The sequence below is a fragment of the Schistocerca piceifrons genome, chromosome 2, assembly GCF_021461385.2.
Source record: "Schistocerca piceifrons isolate TAMUIC-IGC-003096 chromosome 2, iqSchPice1.1, whole genome shotgun sequence".
Lineage (NCBI taxonomy): Eukaryota > Metazoa > Arthropoda > Insecta > Orthoptera > Acrididae > Schistocerca > Schistocerca piceifrons.
In genome coordinates this window covers 280,219,583-280,242,913 of record NC_060139.1, presented here as the reverse complement: position 1 = coordinate 280,242,913, position 23,331 = coordinate 280,219,583, and positions in this window count along the sequence as shown.

Genomic DNA, 23,331 nt, shown 5'->3' with positions numbered 1-23,331 from the left:
ACTTTCTGTGGGAGAATTAAAAATGATACAATGAATTACCTAAAAAAATTCTTGGTACAACTAAAACCAACACATTCAAAAATACAATTAAAAAATAACTGCCAAATTATTAATTAATAACTTCTGTACAGTAAATGATTATTTCAATAAAATTATTCTGCGTGTGTGGCCATATCATGATATACTAAAAAGACCAAATTTCGGTTACTATCCTTGAGTAGGAAGACTTATTGAAATGCACTCCGGTCGCCAAATCCTACATTCTTAAACTGAATGAGATTAATTAAATAACAGAAAATAGAGGTTGGTAAAAATTAAGAAATTAAACTATCTGTCATTCCACAATATACACTCCTGCAAATGGAAAAAAGAACACATTGACACCGGTGTGTCAGACCCACCATACTTGCTCCGGACACTGCGAGAGGGCTGTACAAGCAATGATCACACGCACGGCACAGCGGACACACCAGGAACCGCGGTGTTGGCCGTCGAATGGCGCTAGCTGCGCAGCATTTGTGCACCGCCACCGTCAGTGTCAGCCAGTTTGCCGTGGCATACGGAGCTCCATTGCAGTCTTTAACACTGGTAGCATGCCGCGACAGCGTGGACGTGAACCGTATGTGCAGTTGACGGACTTCGAGCGAGGGCGTATAGTGGGCATGCGGGAGGCCGGGTGGACGTACCGCCGAATTGCTCAACACGTGGGGCGTGAGGTATCCACAGTACATCGATGTTGTCGCCAGTGGTCAGCGGAAGGTGCACGTGCCCGTCGACCTGGGACTGGACCGCAGCGACGCACGGATGCACGCCAAGACCGTAGGATCCTACGCAGTGCCGTAGGGGACCGCACCGCCACTTCCCAGCAAATTAGGGACACTGTTGCTCCTGGGGTATCGGCGAGGACCATTCGCAACCGTCCCCATGAAGCTGGGCTACGGTCCCGAACACCGTTAGGCCGTCTTCCGCTCACGCCCCAACATCGTGCAGCCCGCCTCCAGTGGTGTCGCGACAGGAGTGAATGGAGGGACAAATGGAGACGTGTCGTCTTCAGCGATGAGAGTCGCTTCTGCCTTGGTGCCAATGATGGTCGTATGCGTGTTTGGCGCCGTGCAGGTGAGAGCCACAATCAGGACTGCTTACGACCGAGGCACACAGGGCCAACACCCGGCATCATGGTGTGGGGAGCGATCTCCTACACTGGCCGTACACCACTGGTGATCGTCGAGGGGACACTGAATAGTGCACGGTACATCCAAACCGTCACCGAACCCATCGTTCTACCATTCCTAGACCGGCAAGGGAACTTGCTGTTCCAACAGGACAATGCACGTCCGCATGTATGCCGTGCCACCCAACGTGCTCTAGAAGGTGTAAGTCAACTACCCTGGCCAGCAAGATCTCCGGATCTGTCCCCCATTGAGCATGTTTGGGACTGGATGAAGCGTCGTCTCACGCGGTCTGCACGTCCAGCACGAACGCTGGTCCAACTGAGGCGCCAGGTGGAAATGGGATGGCAAGCCGATCCACAGGACTACATCCAGCATCTCTACGATCGTCTCCATGGGAGAATAGCAGCCTGCATTGCTGCGAAAGGTGGATATACACTGTACTAGTGCCGACATTGTGCATGCTCTGTTGCCTGTGTCTATGTGCCTGTGGTTCTGTCAGTGTGATCATGTGATGTATCTGACCCCAAGAATGTGTCAATAAAGTTTCCCCTTCCTGGGACAATGAATTCACGGTGTTCTTATTTCAATTTCCAGGAGTGTATATTCAAAGTGTGATAAACGTTACAGTAGAACTGTATGTCTAGGTTCTTTGATGTAAAATGCTTCTTTCTTCTCCTGAACTCAACGTCTCCTTCGTTACATAGGGTGAGCAAAATAGAACTGGCATGAAAAATATTTGCAATAAAACTGACGTGGTACTGAATCTCGTCAGTGAACATCACAGAAGAGGCTGGAGAATTACTCCGTTGACATCGTTGCAGCTCTGGGCTCGATGTGTCCGACTGTGAGAAACGGGTAGTGGCTCTGCTTCAGACACCGCTAACAGCGTTTTCAGTGTTCCGCTGTAATTCTTCCAGTTTGCAGGATTACATGTGTATACCTGATCCTTCAGTTTTCTCCGTGGGTAAAAATCACAAACAGAGATATCTGGTGACCGAGGTGACACGAGAGGGCACTGCCTCTGCTGACTGTCCTGTCCCCACCGATCACGTCACACTCTCATGTCAAGATGATCAGGGTGGCGTGTGTTGTTCATCACCTCTGAGTTGATCCACATACGAGTCAAACAGTTCCTGGACGTAGCGGTTAGTGTTAACAGTTTGGTGAAAGTAACGTGTTACGATACGGACACCAGACATTGGACACCGAACACAAATCTTGAAATTATGCAACACGTCTTCAAAACACCGATGGCGATCTGGTGATACTTTGTCCTACATGTTCCGTGAACTCACATACTCTGACGGGCTGAAACTGGGCTCATCTCAAAACCGAACAATTGTAGATCCAAGAGACCTGATTCCACTCCACTCAGAAACCATCGGAACAACTCAACACGCCAAGGTACGTCTGAACGCCTTAACTCACGCACAACAAAAAATTTTAACGATAGAAGTGCAGGTCCTTTGTATAACGTTTCGACACGACGATTTAGTTTTAGACAAGTAAATGTGTGAAGTTTTTCGTGGTACTGGTATTAGCTGTGGTGTAGTAGTGTTAATAAAAGTAGTTGCTTTCTTAGTAAGGAGCGAAATTCTAAATCACCATTGTTAGTCCTTTAAATCGTTCTACTGTAATAATAGAAGCCAGGTAATGTAGATGTTTAGTTTTTTTAGTAATTGTTAACATTTTACGATGAGTGAGAAGTGTGGTATTTCTTGTAGGTTTGTAAGTAATAGGTTATGGTGAGAGATTGGTTGGAAATATTATCCTTGGGTTAGAATGCAGTAGGGAAGCTAGTGGACATTCTGTTGAGATCCTTTCCAGGAAATGCAGAATTTGTACCACGAATAAGTTGATAAGGAGCGTAAGATCTGCGTCCGTCAGGTACAATTACAAAACGCAAAGGAGGAACTACACTATTGGCCATTAAAATTCCTACACCACGAAGATGACGTGCTACAGACGCCAAAATTAACCGACAGGAAGAAGATGCTCTGATATGCAAATGATTAGCTTTTCAGAGCATTGGCTGGTTCAAATGGCTCTGAGCACTATGCGACTTAACTTCTGAGGTCATCAGTCGCCTAGAACTTAGAACTAATTAAACCTAACTAACCTAAGGACATCACACACATCCATGCCCGAGGCAGGATTCGAACCTGCGACTGTAGCGGTCGCTCGGTTCCAGACTGTAGTGCCTAGAACCGAACGGTCACTCCGGCCGGCTTTTAGAGAATTCACACAAGGTTGGCACCGGTGGCGACACCTACAACGTCCTGACATGAGGAAAGTTTCGAACCGATTTCTCATACACAAACAGCAGTTGACCGGCGTTGCCTGGTGAAACGTTGTTGTGATGCCTCGTGTAAGGAGGAGAGTCAAATCAAATGGCTCCAAGCACTATGGGACTTAACATCTGAGTTCATCAGTCCCCTAGACTTAGAACTACTTAAACCTCACTAACCTTGGACAACACACACATCAATGCCCGAGGCAGGATTCGAATATGCGACCGTAGCGGTCGCGCGGTTCCGGACTGAAGCGCCTAGAACCGCTCGACCACATCGGCCGTCTTAAGGAGGAGAAATGCTCACCATCACGTTTCCGACTTTGATAAAGGTCGGATTGTAGCCTATCGCGATTGCAGTTTATCGTATCGCGACAGTGCTGCTCCCGTTGGTCGAGATCCAATGACTGTTAGCTGAATATGGAATCGGTGGGTTCTGGAGGGTAATACGGAACGCCGCGCTGGATCCCAACGGCTTCGCATCACCAGCAGTCGAGACGACAGGCATCTTATCCGCATGGCTGTAACGGATCGTGCAGCCACGTCTCGATCCCTGAGTCAACAAATGGGGACGTTTGCAAGACAACAACAACCATCTGCACGAACAGTTCGACGGCCTTTGCAGCAGCACGGACTATCAGCTCGGAGACCATGGCTGCGGTTACCCTTGACGCTTCAACAAGACAGGAGCGCCTGCGATGGTGTACTCAACGACGAACCTGGGTGGACGAATGGCAGAACGCCATTTTTTTCCGGATGAATCCAGTTTCTGTTTACAGCATCATGATGGACGCATCCGTGTTTGGCGACATCGCGGTGAACGCACATTGGAAGCGTGTATTTGTCATTGCCATAATGACGTATCACCCGGCGTGATGGTATGGGGTGCCATTGGTTACACGTCTCGGTCACCTCTTGTTCGCATTGACGACACTTTGAACAGTAAACGTTACATTTCAGATGTGTTGCGACCAGTGGCTCTACCCTTCATTCGATCCCTGCGAAACCCTACATTCCAGCAGGATAATGCATGACCGCATGTTGCAGGTTCTGTACGGGCCTTTCTGGATTCAGAAAATGTTCGACTGCTGCCCTGGCCAGCACATTCTCCTGATCTCACACCAATTGAAAACGTCTGGTCAATGGTGGGCGAGCAACTGGCTCGTCACAATCCGCCAGTCACTACTCCTGATGAACTGTGGTATCGTGTTGAAGCTGCATGCGCAGCTGTACCTGTACACGCCATCCAAGCTCTGTTTGACTCAATGCCCAGGCGTATCAAAGCTGTTATTATGGCCAGAGGTGGTTGTTCTGGGTACTGATTTCTGAGGATCTATGCACCCAAATTGCGTGAAAATGTAATCACATGTCAGTTCTAGTATAATATATTTGTCCAATGAATACCCGTTTATCATCTGCAATTCTTCTTGGTGTAGCAGTTTTTCATGGCCAGTTGTGTAGACAGAATGAGGAGGGAGAAAGGCGCTGAGGAATGGGAAATGGCATTTGGTAAGAAGGCAGCTAGGAGCAGGAGATATTCAGACAGCTGTACTTCGTGTATTACCACAGATTGGACCAACTGTCAGATTTTAGTGGAGAGGAACCTCTTGTGGATGTAGCTGTAGGAAACTTGCAGCATACCTCAGCAGTTAGGGTGCCTAAGTCAGTTGCAAATTCTAAGAAGGTTCCACTGCTAGGTAGGTCTCATGTGCAGAGGTGTAGGCCAGAGTTGCTGGAAGTACCCGGTCACCAGCATTGTGAAGGCTAGTGCAGGACTGGCTCCGGTGACTGTTGACATAGGGGAGTTATGTGGTAATTTTACGAAAGACTATCAGGTAGTTACTGTGGATGCAACTGGGAATAGTGTTGACAGGGACTGTTGCACCCGTGGTCTAGGGGTAGCCGGCACGGTAGCTCAGTGTGTTCGGTCAGAGAGCTGCCTGCTCTCTGTAATAAGAAAACTGAGTGAAGGAATCAGTCATGTGACGTCCGCTACGACCAAATACAACGAAAAAAATAGTTCAAAACTCACCTGAACTGTAAAATTTTTCGGTCAGAGGGCCGATTGTCCTCTGTAATAAAATAACTGAGTAAAAGAATCGACAATCAACTTGAACGGATGTCATGTGACGTCTGCCCAGACCAAACGAACCAAAATTTAAAAAAAGTAAAAATAAAAAAAGGTTAGCGTCTTTCATTGTTAATAAAAAATCCTCGCTCCCGGGTTCGAAACCTGCCATCGCTTAAAGTTTGATTAATAATCAACATTGACGGTCAAAGACTTCCGGCATAAGAAGTCACCTTCAATCTGCAAACGGTCTTGTCAAAAAGGGCGGCGGAGCGGACAGAGGTTCAGGGCACTCTCTTGCCCTCGGGGCGGAAAACTGCCACTAGGCGGAAGAATCAGCGATGATCAATGGCATGAGGATGCAGGAGGCATTGGAAACCACTGCATTAAAGATACATAACGTGTATTCACAGGTCCTGAGGGCTGTAATTGAAAAAGTATCATGATGATCTTTCCATTGGCAAAAGATTCCCGAATAGTCCCCCTTCCGGATCTTTGGGAGGGGACTGCCAAACCAGAGGCGACCATGAGAAAAAAATCGAATAACCAACGAAAGGATGACGTTCTACGAGTCGGGGCGTGGAATGTCAGTAGCCTGAACCTGGTAGGGAAGCTAACAAATCTGAAAAGGAAAATGGAAAGGCCCAATCTAGATACAGAAGAGGTCAGTGAAGTGAAATGGAAAGAAGATAAGGATTTCTGGTCAAATGAGTATAGGATAAGATCAACAGCAGCAGAAAATGGTGTAACGGGTGTAGGATTCATTATGAATAAGAAGGTAGGGCAGAGAGTCTGTTACTGTGAACAGTTCAGTAATAGGATTTGTTCTCATCAGAATCGACAACAAAGCAACACCGACAATCATAGATCAGATACACACGCCAACGGGGCAAGCTGAAGATGAATAGGTAGAGAAAGTGTATGAAGATATTGAAATGATAACACAGTACGTGAAGGAAAATGAAAATCTGATAGTCATGGGGGCTGGAATGCAGTTGTAGGGGAACCAGTAGAAGGAAAGCTTAAAGGATAATATGGACTTGGAACAATGAATGAGAGAGGAGGAAGATTAATTGAGTTCTGTAATACATTTCAGCTAATAATAGCGAATACACTGTTCAAGAATCACAGGAGGAGGAGGTAAACTTGGAAAAGATCGGGTGATACGGGAGATTTGAGTTAGATTACGTCATGGTCAGACAGACATTCCGAAATCAGATGCTGGATTGTAAAGCGTACCCTGTAGCAGAGATAGACTCAGATCACAATGTAGTAGTGATGAAGACTAGGCTGAAATTTAAGAAATTAGTCAGGAAGAATCAATACACAAAGAAGTGAGATACCGAAGTACTAAAGAATGATGAGATAAGCTTCAAATTCTCTAAAGCTATAGATACTGCAATAAGGAATAACTCAGTAGGCAGTACAGTTGAAGAGGAATAGATAGGGAAATCACAGCTGTTGGAAAGGAAAACATAGGTACAAATAAGGTAACTGCCAAGAAACCATGGGAAACAGAAGAGATACTTCAGTTAATCAGTGAAAGAAGGAAGTACAAAAACGTTCAGGGAAATTCGGAATACATAAATACAAGTCGCTGGGAAGCTAAGACGAAATGACTGCATGAAAAATGTGAAGAAATCTAAAGAGAAATGATTGTCGGGAGGACCGACTCAGCACATAGATAAATCAAATCAACCTACGGTGAAATTAAAAAGCAAGGGTGGAAACATTAAGAGTGCAACAGCAATTCCACTCTTAAATGCAGAGGAGAGAGCGGATAGGTGTAAAGAGTACACTGAAGGCCTCTGTGAGACGGAAGATTTGTCTGATGTGATAGAAGGAAAAACAGGAGTCGATTTAGAAGAGATAGGGGATCCAGTATTAGAATCATAATTTAAGAGATCATTGGAGAACTAAAGATCAAATAAGGCAGAAGAAAGAGATAACATTACATCAGAGTTTCTAAAATCATTGGAGGAAGTGGCAACTTTTAACTATTCACGTTGGTGTGCAAAATGTATGAGTGGCGACATACCATCTGACTTTCGGTAAAATATCATCCACACAATTCCGAAGACCGCAAGTGCGAGAATTATCGCAGAATCAGCTTAGCAGCTCATGCATCCTAGTTCCTTACAATAATAATATACAGAAAATTGGAAAAGAAAATTGAGGATGTGTTAGATGACAATCAGTTTGACTTTAGGAAAGGTAAGAGCGCCAGAGAGGCAATTCTGACGTTGCGGTTGATAGTGGAAGCAAGACTAAAGAAAAATTAACATACGTTCATAGGGTTTGTCGACCTGGAAAAAGCGTTTGACAATGTAAGATGGTGAAAGATGGTCGAAATTCTGAGAAGAACAGGGGAGACAGGTAAATATAGAATATGTACAAGAGCCAAGAGGGAATAATAAGAGTGGACGACCAAGAACGATATTCTCAGATTAAAAAGGGTGTAAGAGAAGAATGTAGCCTTTCGCCCCTAGTGTCCAGTCTGTATATCGAAGAAGCAAAGATGGCAATAAAAAAACGTTCAAGAGTGGAACTAAAATTCAAGGCGTAAGGATATCAATGATACGTTTCACGGATGACATTGCTATCCTGAGTAAAAAAGGAAGAAGAAATCAATGCTCTGCTGGATGGAATGGACAGTCTAATGAGTACGGAATATGGGTTGATTAGAAATCGAAGAAAGGACGAAAGTAATGAGGAATAGTAGAAATTAGAACAGCGAGAAACTTAACTTCATGACTGATGGTCACGAAATAGATGAAGTTAAGGAATTGTCCTACCTAGGCAGCCGGCCGCTGTGGCCGAGCGGTTGTAGGCGCTTCAGTCTGGAACCGCGCGACCGCTACGGTCGCAGGTTCGAATCCTGCTTCGGGCATGGATGTGTGTGATGTCCTTAGGTTAGCTAGGTTTAAGTAGTTCTAAGTTCTAGGGGACTGTTGACCTCAGATGTTAAGTCCCATAGTGCTCGGACCCATTTGAGCCATTTGAATCCCACTTAGGCAGCAAAATAACCTCTGACGGACGGAGCAAGGAGGACATTAAACGCAGACTAGCGCTGGCAAAAAGGGCATTCCTGGCCAAGAGAAGTCTACTGGTATCAAACTTTGGCCTCAATTTGAGGATTAAATTTCTGAGAATGTACGTTTGGAGCACGGCATTGTATGGTAGTGAAACGCGTTACTCTGAGATGAAGAGGCTGACACAGCAGAGGAATTCGTGACGGACGGCATCAAAGCGGTCAGAAGACTGATGACACAAAAAAAAGGTGAAATTATGTTACTGTGGATCGAGGGACCTCATCTTGCTGCCTTAGCCATCAAATTAATGTGATCTGAGTGCGTCTGGGACGCTGTTGGGCGTCAGTTCTGCATCCACAATTTTGAAGAATTGTGTAATCATGTCATGTATGGTAATTCTAAAAATTTACAATATTTTGTCTTGGGGAGCGCATTATAAGAGAAGTCCTTCTCTATCGTGAGCGTTCGCAACCTTGGGCAGCAAAACACTCCCTGCGTATACACCTTTGTTGAAAGAAGCACACTTGTATTCATTTGAAATTATTTAGAAATTCTGTAGAAGGAGCGTATGTCTGTACTACTCTTACAGATGCACAGCCTGCAGAACAGCGCAACTATGCCTCTCAAATCGAGCACTCGTCTTTTGGAGTATTTTATACGAGATGATTTTCACATGAAGTTGTCTGATTTTGACGCAGACTTAGTTGATGTGCTTTATGTATGTACTATATGTGTAAATCCGTTACCCATTTTTTGTTTTTTGACAGTTGCCTTTCTTCATTTCACTTGATGTCAATCCCCATGTTAGCATTCCTTCCGCCCGATTCTTTCGGCCTCGCTTTTCGTTGTGCTAACCATGCATTTTCCGACTACTGTGTTGTTGTAAACATCATGGTCGTCTCAATGTTATTACATGTTTATATTTCATCTCATTTCACATGGCATCTACAGTACAAGCCATCATCATGCGGTGCATATTGGAGGGTATGTTGTATAAGTGATAGACATTGCTTTTCCTGTTTCAGCCGCAAATGAACAGGTAGGAGATAAAATGTGTTCCTCTAAATCAACTTTGGTTTCGCTGTCTTTATGGTTATTACTTGAAATATATGCCCGTGACATTACATCCCTCTTTTCTAGATTTCGGTACAAACGATTTTGTTTTGCTGGTAACATTTCGACACTGTCTCTTCACGACGACATCCAGAAAGAATGGTTCTTTTGTAGTATTCAGCAAACTTGACATTGCTGACAAATTGTTGTTGTACCTGTGACACCCTGAACCCTAAGTCTTGTATCTTAATACTGTAGAGTCCAGTGGAATTCACATTGTAGGTTGTTAGTATGGCTATTGAGGTTACTGTGCATTCTATCTGAATAAAGGCAAATTTACAACTGCTGAACTGGAATCTGATGTCATATACCTCCGGCCTTGTGTCATGCGCAAATGATAATGTATTGCATGTAAAATGTATAATAACATGCTACTGAGCATATGGTTATAATTTTGAAAGGGTACCACGTTTCCCCTATCACTTTCTTCGGACAGAGCCGCATGTTGTGATTTGCAAACATAATTTCATTGTATTTCGGAACAGTGGTACCAGTGAGCTATGGAGTGAAAGACGTATGTATTCATTACCAGCGATGGCGAGGCATGACAGAATCTCTGACCAGAGAGTTATTTATCGTTGCTAGTCTGCGCTTGACCGCGCGAGTGTTCAGTTGTACTCTGTCTGTAGTAGAAGTCAGTCTGCGCTAGTATGCGCGAGGCTGCAGTAGTAGTCAGTCGGCAGTAGTAGTAGCGAGTAGACGGTTGTACTGAGCAGAAGTCGGCATGCGTCGGCGGTGTGCTCTTCTCGCGACTCTGGTCACGATTCGGGACGATATGTATTGTTGTAGAAGGTAAAGACGCAGCATTGCGCACATCTAGTAATGTATGTTAACTGTAATTAATTTGTTCAAAAAATGCCCCAATAATAATTTTTTATAAAGTAACTCTTTTAAAGAAAAACATTCATTTCAATTTAAAGAATATTTCCTATGCATTTCCTCCAAGAATCAAAATTAAATATACGCCAGCATTGCACGAAGCTGTGTCGATAAATAAGAGCAGAAATAGATGCAGTTTTTTTATTGAGGTAAGAATTTTTGTTTTTTATTCAGAATACAGGGCCGAAGGTCAGCGCTGCTGTCCTTATAGAATTTATCAGGTTTAATTATTTCTGTTCAGATGTTAGATACGGTTCATGGTTCATTATTTGATTAATATTATTGTGGGTTTATGATCAATTTTCATTTATCAATTTTGTGGGGAGTTTAAGCTTGGTTCCATTTTGCATTTTTATTCTTTTTATTTGTGTTGGGATGCTACACTTGGCGACATCCGGACCAGGATCGTATTTCTTTGAGAATCTTCTGAGAAGTAGTCATATATCTGCTCTTATTTACTTAAATATAATTAGCATTTGGCGCAACGCATTTACTAATCTTGTCACTTTCTTTCACAGATCATCGGCAATTCGTTGCTCTTTGTTGTATTTGTATTTGTTGGATTTTGCATTGTCTTTGTTTCATTTGTGAATAATTGTGATTTGTGTAAAAATGCCGCGAAAAACTGTTAACAGTACATCGCGATGTATAATGAGTGAAATAACCGACTTAAACAACTTGACCGATAGTACTTGCGACACGCAGTATAATGATGACAATCCTCCATTTACGGACAATCAGTGCGTACCGACCACTAATAATGATTGTTATCTTAATGATGAACAAACGAATTCAGTTGTGTCCTCTGTTGATTTGACGACAATTGATGACGAGGGGCGTTCTGTTGCAATGAGCGCTGCCCAGCTTAACACACCCGGTTTGCAGAATTTACGTGACGAACGGACAGATTTTTCTAACGAAAATGAACAGTGTAATCAGAGTACGACAGAGTTATTTAATTCCCATATAGTGACTAACAGTGCACATCCGATTGGCAAACCTTTTCAAGAATCACAGAATATCCAAATCGATACACAAAACGTGACAATTACAGTTACGCCATCAAACAGTACAGAGAATAGAGTAGGTAATATTGGGTTGGATCAAATTATTGCACTATTGGTACAACAGAATGAAGATAACAAACAAGTTAAGGAAAGTTTGAAACAACTTAATGAAATTAATGAAAAACTAGACAACAGTGATGAAAATTTCAAACAACTTAGTGAACAAAACAAACAACTTAATGAAAAATTAGACAACAATTCCAAGTAACTTAGTGAACAGATCAAACAACTAAATGAAAAACATGACAACCTTAATGAAAAATTAGACAACAATTCCAGACGGCTTAGTGAACAGATTACATCCGTTGCCACGCAGTGTCATGACACTAAAGAACAATTACGTGAGGAAATTGAGGCTTGTGCTAGGAAAAGTAGCGATGAAATTAGATCTGTTGCGCAAGAATTAAGAGATATGCAAACAGCTACAACAGAATCACTTAGAGACGAAATTAGTGCAGTCGGTAAACAGTGCTCTGAAAAAGCAACACAGTTACGCGACGAGTTTAAATTGATGACAGCAGAACTTTCGCGCACACTGGATACAAAAATAGACGCGAAATTCGACCAACAGAACAGTCAAATTGACGAACGTTTTAATCATCACCTACAAAACAGTGATACGCGTTTCCGTAAATTTATACAGGAACAAAATAAAGTAAAACGGCAAGTCATGGAAACAATTACCGCACAGAGACAGGAAGATAAACGTAAAGTGTTTGCGAAAGCAAAAACATACGTGGACAACAATATTGCTACAGTATCGGACGAAATTAATACCATCAAACAGTTGAACACAGAATTACGTGATGAAATTTCCGACCTTAAATCAAAAACAGATACACACACAGTAGATTTTCAGACAGTGACCGACAGACTCGAACAATTAGAACTAACACAGGACTCCGATGTCGTCGAAGCTGACGTTAAAAAATTGAACGAAACCACACGTAAATTACAAAAACAGGTTAATGCTTCTGACCCTAAAAACTATGATCAGGTAGAAATACTGACAAAAATATGATGAATTGGCCAGTCATATTGATGTTATCGAAAGTAATAATGACAGCAAATCAGATGATACTTCACCGATTTCGTTTAACCAAACACCTGAATTCCGAAATATACAGCAGACAATCAGTGAGATAGATTCATCTAATAATACATTACGTAGAAAACTGTCAAGTTTACAGCAAGAGGTAACAGAGATAAAAAATATTTCAGTTAATAACACGTCACAGCATACGGCGAATTCCGAACATTTCTCACACTCACACAGCCAGTATAATTTAGGTAATCTACAGAGAGTACGTGAGTTAGATTCCGAACAGTCACAGTCAAACAGATTCCCATACAATCCTGAACCTGTTCCGTCATACAGAGACGATAATTTTGATTACAAACATTTTCTATCAGTGAGAAAATTTAAAGTATTTAAAAATGACAGAACACAGATTCACCCCCTGGATTGGATACAACAATTTAGCTTTGCTGTTCCACCGACTTGGCCTGTAACGCACAAACTTGAATTTATTTGCAGTTTTTTGGAAGGCGAACCGGCAACTCGCATAAGACCGATCGCGAGGCAATGCTATTCGGTAGAAGTATTTCCGAATGCTTTTCTGTCAGCATATTGGTCAAAGACGACGCAGCGCGGAATTAAAGATCAACTAATTAGTTTACCAAATTATGAGAACTCAAATTTTCCCAGTATCACGAAATTTTTTGAGCACATGGTCCAACAAAACCATACAGTCAATCTGCACTTATACAATTATGCATTTCTAAATTACCACGGTCATTAAGAGTGTCACTTTTAATGGGTCAGTAAAAAGAAAATATTTCGGCATTCAGGGATCTGTTACAGCTTTTGGAAGTGCAGCAATCGGATTATTCGTTTATAAACAAAAATTTTTCGTATAATAACCAAGGTCAGCAAACATACAGTAATTACGGTCAGCCACGCAATTTCAATAGTAAAGGTAATAGACGCTTCAGGAATGACAACCAACAGAATTTTAATAACAGGCAAAATTTTAATTATCAATATCGTGAAAATTATCAGCAAGAGAAACCCCATTTTGGTAACAACAGACGTTTTTCACCGCAACAGCATGAAAGCCAGCTGGTTAGCATACCTAACCAACAATGCAGTATGCAAGGTCAGCCAGGCTTTAATGTTTCGCCGCGTGCACGTATAGTCTCGGCTCCAACAAATAGTAACGCACAGCAACAAGGAAATAACTACGTACAGAAAAGACACTATATCAATTCCTATCGCAATGCACCGTATAGAAATGACTATCACGACAGACGTAAAAACAATGAGCACAATTATCAACATACATTTAATAACAGTCGGTCTTACCAGCAGCAAAATGATCAGCAACAACATATTATCATGAATGAACCAGACAGTAGGTATCATACAGAACGTAATACGTCTGGAAGAATTAACAGAACAGTACAAATAGTGGAACTGCCACAGCATCCTCCCGAAAATAATAACACGTCAGAAAGAATTTGATTAAATACAGTACAGGTTGCATATTCCAGTAACGCAAACAATAATTTTGACACGCAGAATCTTGTTCACGAAAACGTTATTTGAAACACACTGATGTAATTAATTCCATACCAAATGAATCCACTATGCTATCTCCGTCTGTTATACTGAAAAATGTTGAACCACCTAACAAAATTAAAGAATTAGTAACATTTCCTACATCTCGTCGACTACGACACCATGAAATAATTGACATTGCGCTGAACAACATCAAACGTGCTGCAGAGCGCCGGAGAAGACAGCAAAAACAGGTTTGTACACGCTGTGACTTTCACATTGAACAGAAGATATTAGCACGTACACACTATTTATCCAATAGAGTAAAAGGTAGATGCAGTAAATTTGAACTTCTATACGCAGGTCCATATCGGATTCGCAGCATTCCTCACCCCAATGTTGTACACGTCGAGACTTTGACAACCAGAAAAACCAAAGGAAACCACCACATATCGAATATCAAACCTTTTATTGAATGAAGATACTTTATGATTTAACATGCTGTAATGCCATTTGCTAATTTTTATGACCACTTATGCAATTATATTTATGTGACTACTTACTGATGATTGTCGTATTTTTTGTTGGCAAGTGCCCAGCAAGGTAAAGTTAGCAGGTCGCTCTTCTTGTCGTTACACATCAGACTGTGCACATTTTTCCAGATAAACTTACGTATCTTATGAATAATTTTGCAATTTTATCTAGTGACATATTAATTTTTATTAAATTCTCCCTCCATTTAAGTGTTTAATTTTCGCCTCTATTAACTACACAACATACAAGCTGAACACAAAGAAAGCCACATTTTTTGTCATCATTTTTTATGTATGTACGATTGTTTTCCTGTTTTTTTGTATGCACTATGAAATAGTTAAGATATAGCAAACACCAGTTGACTTTGACATTTTTGCCTTATGATATCTCAACATCGTGACTACTTTACTTCTTTTTTTTTTTTTTTTTTTTTTTTTTTTTTTTTTTTTTTTTTTTTTTTTTGCTGCTACATTGTGATACACTGGGTACATTTTTGCCTCTGAACATTATCTATGTTTTTGACATATTACGTTTTCTGTCATGCTATGCTGTATGCTCAATTATGTTACTATAAACCAGTTTTTATTTAATGAGTATATGATTTAAATGCAAGACATTAATCTTTGTTCATCATTTTCAGAAAGAAATAACGTGTAAAAGAAATAAATTAAACAGAAATGGGAATTTCACCTTCGGAATGAACGAAAGAAGATGCAAAAAAACCTCATGAGGAAGAGTAAATGGATCAGGATTAACAAGCATTAACAAGAATATACTATACACATCGTAGAATAGCAGTCTGAACTAATTTTTTCTTTCAGAATACAAGACGATTGATGCAGGCTGTCAGACAGAACTACACATCTTAGTTTTAGTGATGAAATATGCTAGAAATAAGGAATAGTTGTGTAATGAGTAATGAAGTGACTTTTTTTTTGCAGATGATAATGAATGATGATGAATAATGATGAAGAATATGCTACTATGGATAATGAAGTTTTTCTTTACAAGTGATGATAATAATCGAGTTATGATAATATAGATAATGAAGTTTGTTTTTTCTTTACAGATTAGGATAATGTTGAAGTTTATGTATTTATGCTATGTAGTTATTTTAGTATTTGTTGCAGTTCGTTTTGACAGTGTGTGTTATATTGCATAGTATGATGACTGAAGGTTTTGGAAAGGACAGCTAGGGAACACATTTTTTTATACACATTTCACTATCTGTTAATTCGAAGTTTACTACTTTTCAGCATAAAATGCGTTTCTTCTTTCAGTTTAATAATCCATTTTTGTATTTTGCAGGAGAAATTATTTATGAAATTAATGTGCTATAAGCAGTTGTTCATTAAACCTATGTTATTTATGAATGTGATTACATATACTCTACTTGTTTCATAATCTTGCTACAGCTGACACATGACGAATGACGTTACACATCTTCATTTACAGTAAAAACTCAAAAGCAAATAATTTCATTCTTCAGTAATTACCCAACGCAATGCATTGCTTTAATATATATATATATATATAGCTTTGTGATTAGGCAATGAGTGCCAATGTTCTCTGTAAAACAACTCATGAACATTATTCTGTAATACTAAGTCATTTATTACATCCTGTTTTCAATGATGACTTCTGATGGTTTATAATTAGGCAATGAGTGCCAATGTTCTCTGTAAAACGATTTATGAACATTATTCTGTGATACTATGTCATTTATTACCTCCTGTTTTCAATTATGACTTCTGCTGGTTTATAATTAGGCAATGAGTGCCAATGTTCTCTGTAAAACGACTCATGAACATTAGTCTGTAATACTTTGTCATTTATTAGCTCCTGTTTTCAATGATGACCTCTGATGGTTTATAATTAGGCAATGAGTACCAATGTTCTCTGTAAAACGACTCATGAACATTATTCTGTAATACTATGTCATTTATTAGCTCCTGTTTTCAATGATGACTTCTGATGGTTTATAATTAGGCAATGAGTGCCAATGTTCTCTGTAAAACGACTCATGAACATTATTCTGTAATACTATGTCATTTATTAGCTCCTGTTTTCAATGATGACTTCTGATGGTTTATAATTAGGCAATGAGTGCCAATGTTCTCTGTAAAACGACTCATGACCATTATTCTGTAATACTATGTCATTTATTACCTCCTGTTTTCAATGATGACTTCTGATGGTTTATAATTAGGCAATGAGTGCCAATGTTCTCTGTAAAACGACTCATGAACATTAGTCTGTAATACTTTGTCATTTATTAGCTCCTGTTTTCAATGATGACCTCTGATGGTTTATAATTAGGCAATGAGTACCAATGTTCTCTGTAAAACGACTCATGAACATTATTCTGTAATACTATGTCACTTATTAGCTCCTGTTTTCAATGATGACTTCTGATGGTTTATAATTGGGCAATGAGTGCCAATGTTCTCTGTAAAACGACTCATGAACATTATTCTGTAATACTATGTCATTTATTAGCTCCTGTTTTCAATGATGACTTCTGATGGTTTGTAATTAGGTAATGAGTGCCAATGTTCTCTGTAAAACGATTTATGTACATTATTCTGTAATACTATATCATTTATTAGCTCCTGTTTTCAATGATGACTTCTGATGGTTTATAATTAGGCAATGAGTGCCAATGTTCTCTGTAAAACAACTCATGACCATTATTCTGTAATACTACATACATGGTACAGAAATGTTCAATAACTGGGCAATGAGTGCCACCAACTATTAGTGTGATTCTCAATGAAGACTAGTATGTGACTTAATGTCCTTCACCTTCTGACCTAATTACCTGGAATTACTGCAATATCCGTTTGTCCTGTTTATCCTCATGATCATGGAGCACTATATTTGGTTTTTGCACTAATTCTACGTTGGTGTACCTTACAAACGAAAAAATGGCTGACATCGAAATTAGTGTCCAAGGAATAGAAAAGCAACTGGAATCACTCAATAGAGGAAAGTCCACTGGACCTGACGGGAGACCAGTTCGATTCTACACAGAGTACGCGAAAGAACTTGCCCCCCTTCCAACAGCCGTGTACCGCAAGTCTCTAGAGGAACGGAGGGTTCCAAATGATTGGAAAAGAGCACAGATAGTCCCAGTCTTCAAGAAGGGTCGTCGAGCAGATGCGCAAAACTATAGACCTATATGTCTGACGTCGATCTGTTGTAGAATTTTAGAACATGTTTTTTGCTCCAGTATCATGTCGTTTTTGGAAACCCAGAATCTACTCTGTAGGAATCAACATGGATTCCGGAAACAGCGATCGTGTGAGACCCAACTCGCTTTATTTGTTCATGAGACCCAGAAAATATTAGATACAGGCTCCCAGGTAGATGCTATTTTTCTTGACTTCCGGAAGGCGTTCGATACAGTTCCGCACTGTCGCCTGATAAACAAAGTAAGAGCCTACGGAATATCAGACCAGCTGTGTGGCTGGATTGAAGAGTTTTTAGCAAACAGAACACAGCATGTTGTTATCAATGGAGAGACGTCTACAGACGTTAAAGTAACCTCTGGCGTGCCACAGGGGAGTGTTATGGGACCATTGCTTTTCACAATATATATAAATGACCTAGTAGATAGTGTCGGAAGTTCCATGCGGCTTTTCGCGGATGATGCTGTAGTATACAGAGAAGTTGCAGCATTAGAAAAATGTAGCGAAATGCAGGAAGATCTGCAGCGGATAGGCACTTGGTGCAGGGAGTGGCAACTGACCCTTAACATAGACAAATGTAAAGTGTTGCGAATACATAGAAAGAAGGATCCTTTATTGTATGATTATATGATAGCGAAACAAACACTGGTAGCAGTTACTTCTGTAAAATATCTGGGAGTATGCGTGCGGAACGATTTGAAGTGGAATGATCATATAAAATTAATTGTTGGTAAAGCGGGTACCAGGTTGAGATTCATTGGGAGAGTGCTTAGAAAATGTAGTCCATCAACAAAGGAGGTGGCTTACAAAACACTCGTTCGACCTATACTTGGGTATTGCTCATCAGTGTGGGATCCGTACCAGATCGGTCTGATGGAGGAGATAGAGAAGATCCAAAGAAGAGCGGCACGTTTCGTCACAGGGTTATTTGGTAACCGTGATAGCGTTACGGATATGTTTAATAAACTCAAGTGGCAGACTCTTCAAGAGAGGCGCTCTGCATCGCGGTGTAGCTTGCTCGCCAGGTTTCGAGAGGGTGCGTTTCTGGATGAGTTATCGAATATATTGCTTCCCCCTACATATACCTCCCGAGGAGATCACGAATGTAAAATTAGAGAGATTAGAGCGCGCACGGAGGCTTTCAGACAGTCGTTCTTCCCGCGAACCATACGCGACTGGAACAGGAAAGGGAGGTAATGACAGTGGCACGTAAAGTGCCCTCCGCCACACACCGTTGGGTGGCTTGCGGAGTATAAATGTAGATGTAGATGTGGACATGCTGTCCACCACCGTGAGCGATGGAGATGCTATTATGGTCCCACTGTTTGGTGTACCTAATGTACTACCAAAAAGATAACATGGAATATTACTACGACATTTCAGTGTCTTGGCTACGCTGATTAATACTTCTGGGAAAAGAACTTCAGATTGTCTCACTTGGTGTTGTGCTTCTGTAGAAAGATATGGACTTTCAGTGCAGCTGCGTGCAACCTAAAGTGCTACAACCATGATGCAATCCTTCCATTTCCTATCCTAATTCTTGTAACATAGTGAAAATAATTTTTGCTAACATGATTTGTATTCATGACCTATACATTTTTTGATTTGCTGATATGTTCTGAACTACAGTGCATGTGCACTTATGTCATTTGTTAATTTGTTTTGTACCCATTGTATATACACTACTGGAAATGGAATAAAGAACACATTGACACCGGTGTGTCAGACCCACCATACTTGCTCCGGACACTGCGAGAGGGCTGTACAAGCAAAGATCACACGCACGGCACAGCGGACACACCAGGAACCGCGGTGTTGGCCGTCGAATGGCGCTAGCTGCGCAGCATTTGTGCACCGCCGCCGTCAGTGTCAGCCAGTTTGCCGTGGCATACGGAGCTCCATCGCAGTCTTTAACACTGGTAGCATGCCGCGACAGCGTGGACGTGAACCGTATGTGCAGTTGACGGACTTTGAGCGATGGCGTATAGTGGGCATGCGGGAGGCCGGGTGGACGTACCGCCGAATTGCTCAACACGTGGGGCGTGAGGTCTTCACAGTACATCGATGTTGTCGCCAGTGGTCGGCGGAAGGTGCACGTGCCCGTCGATCTGGGACCGGACCGCAGCGACGCACGGATGCACGCCAAGACCGTAGGATCCTACGCAGTGCCGTAGGGGACCGCACCGCCACTTCCCAGCAAATTAGGGACACTGTTGCTCCTGGGGTATCGGCGAAGACCATTCGCAACCGTCTCCATGAAGCTGGGCTACGGTCCCGCACACCGTTAGGCCGTCTTCCGCTCACGCCCCAACATCGTGCAGCCCGCCTCCAGTGGTGTCGCGACAGGCGTGAATGGAGGGACGAATGGAGACGTGTCGCTTCTGCCTTGGTGCCAATGATGGTCGTATGCGTGTTTGGCGCCGTGCAGGTGAGCGCCACAATCAGGACTGCATACGACCGAGGCACACAGGGCCAACACCCGGCATCATGGTGTGGGGAGCGATCTCCTACACTGGCCGTACACCACTGGTGATCGTCGAGGGGACACTGAATAGTGCACGGTACATCCAAACCGTCATCGAACCCATCGTTCTACCATTCCTAGACCCGCAAGGGAACTTGCTGTTCCAACAGGACAATGCACGTCCGCATGTATCCCGTGCCACCCAACGTGCTCTAGAAGGTGTAAGTCAACTACCCTGGCCAGCAAGATCTCCGGATCTGTCCCCCATTGAGCATGTTTGGGACTGGATGAAGCGTCGTCTCACGCGGGATGCACGTCCAGCACGAACGCTGGTCCAACTGAGGCGCCAGGTGGAAATGGCATAGCAAGCCGTTCCACAGGACTACATCCAGCATCTCTACGATCGTCTCCATGGGAGAATAGCAGCCTGCATTGCTGCGAAAGGTGGATACGCACTGTACTAGTGCCGACATTGTACATGCTCTGTTGCCTGTGTCTATGTGCCTGTGGTTCTGTCAGTGTGATCATGTGATGTATCTGACCCCAGGAATGTGTCAATAAAGTTTCCCCTTCCTGGGACAATGAATTCACGGTGTTCTTATTTCAATTTCCAGGAGTGTATATTTTGTCATTACCTGAAATGTTCTGTACTCGGTGCATGTGCACTATATTTACTTCATGCTCTACACCTATATATCTGTATATTCTGTGATTGTAAAGTTAGTTAGTTAACAAAAATTTGTTGCTCATGGCAAGTCGAAATGACTCACCATCGCTGCCAAATTTTTGTCCCCTCAGTGGAGGGTTATGAAAGACGTATGTATTCATTACCAGCGATGGCGAGCCATGACAGAATCTCTGACCAGAGAGTTATGTATCGTTGCTAGTCTGCGCTTGACCGCGCGAGTGTTCAGTTGTACTCTGTCTGTAGTAGAAGTCAGTCTGCGCTAGTATGCGCGAGGCTGCAGTAGTAGTCAGTCGTCAGTAGTAGTAGCGAGTGGACGGTTGTACTGAGCAGAAGTCGGCATGCGTCGATGGCGTGCTCTTCTCGCGACTCTGGTCACGATTCGGGGCGATATGTATTGTTGTAGCATTGCGCACATCTAGTAATGTATGTTACTTGTAATTAATTTGTTCAAATAATGCCCCAATAATAATTTTCTATAAAGTAACTCTTTTAAAGAAAAACATTCATTTCAATTTAAAGAATATTTCCTATGCATTTCCTCCAAGAATCAAAATTAAATATACGCCAGCATTGCACGAAGCTGTGTCGATAAATAATAGCAGATATAGATGCAGTTTTTTTATTGAGGTAAGAATTTTTGCTTTTTATTCAGAATACAGGGCCGAAGGTCAGCGCTGCTGTCCTTATAAAATTTATCAGGTTTAATTATTTCTGTTCAGATGGTACATTCAGTTCATGGTTCATTATCTAATTAATATTATTGTTGTTGGTTTATGGTCAATTTTCATTCCTTTTAATTCTGTGGGGAGTTCACGCATGGTTCCATTTCACATTTTATTAAACATTATTTTGTTGGGAGGTTACGCTTGGCTCCATTTTCTCAATTAACATATGAAATAAATATTGTTGGGAGGTTACAGGAGAAAGGATGGACAAACTATGTTATTTTATTTCACAATGCACATCACTTGCTAATCCTCAAGTATCCTAATTGGCCCAGAGATAATATTTATTAATTTTTATTTCTTCTAGTGGTTGGTTTGGGTACTGAATGGTATGGAGTTTGCCGTTTACTCATGTTAGAGGAAGACTGTGCTGTCCGAAGCTGTTGCCAACTCGAATTTTCTTCCATAGATAACAAAGCAGGAAAGATGGATCACAGATATGTACGGTGGTGCAGGTTTGGTAGGCCATGGTTGGTAGAAAGTCCACTAACCCATAACCTACTGGCAGGGGAACCACCATGTTATGCTCTTGGACACTGACGCTGGAGACAAGCAGTTCACTCTAGTATGTACTCCGCTAATTTTGCTGACAACGACGTATTGTATGTGGAATATTTAGATTGAAGTATACACTAATCCGTTTGTCTTTAGGTAATATTGTTGGTAAATGAGTGGGCGAATTTACTTAAATTATGTGCTTAGTATAATTGAGAAGGAAGATTGAAAATAATGCTTCTTTTTCTTGTAGAAAGCGATGCTTTGCAACCAGGCTTGCTAATGATTTAAGCGCTAGTCTTAAGGTGAGGTTACATGCAAATGAAGCATATTATTAAGTTGAAATTACATGCTTGTGATTTCTTTTGAACGGACAAGCAACAACATATGGTGAGTACTTTGAAATTCCGCTGTCTCCGGCGGACTTCGTGGTCGCTGGCTGCAGACAATACAGAAAGAGCGTGCTTGGTGCGAATTCAGTCGATGTTGGCGAGTGTAATTTTATCTGACTTGATTAATTGGTTCATGAATCTTTCTGTTGAAGGGGAAATATGTTACTGTACTGTTTATACATTTTTTATGTGGACTAAAGCTAGGTATGTGCATCAGAAAGAATTTGCCTTGATAGGGACTGTATCAAAGTAACGATATTTTCACGGATTGAGTAATGGTCCAAGTAAACAGCCGTATTTGGGGATAGTGTGCTTGAATATTCCGCGTGGCCACATTGCTGTTCTGCTATTCCTTTCTCCATCAAACTCACTGGGATTTAGAGAACCTTAGGAAGCTAGTATTTGAGTACGTGCGAATGTGTGTTTGAGGGCACATCCTTTCCCCATTCCTAGGGCCTACATAGCAGAAGAGATGATCTGTTTTATGGAGAAGTCAAGAAACTTTTTTTTCCACCAAGAGTGGGATTTGGTATAATAACTGCCAATAGTTTACGTACGATATTCGCTGCAGACCATTAGTTTTAGTAGACGACAAATGAGAGAATCGTATGTGTCCCGCCAAGAATGGGGTCTCCTAGTTAATAAATGTTGAAGGTGTACA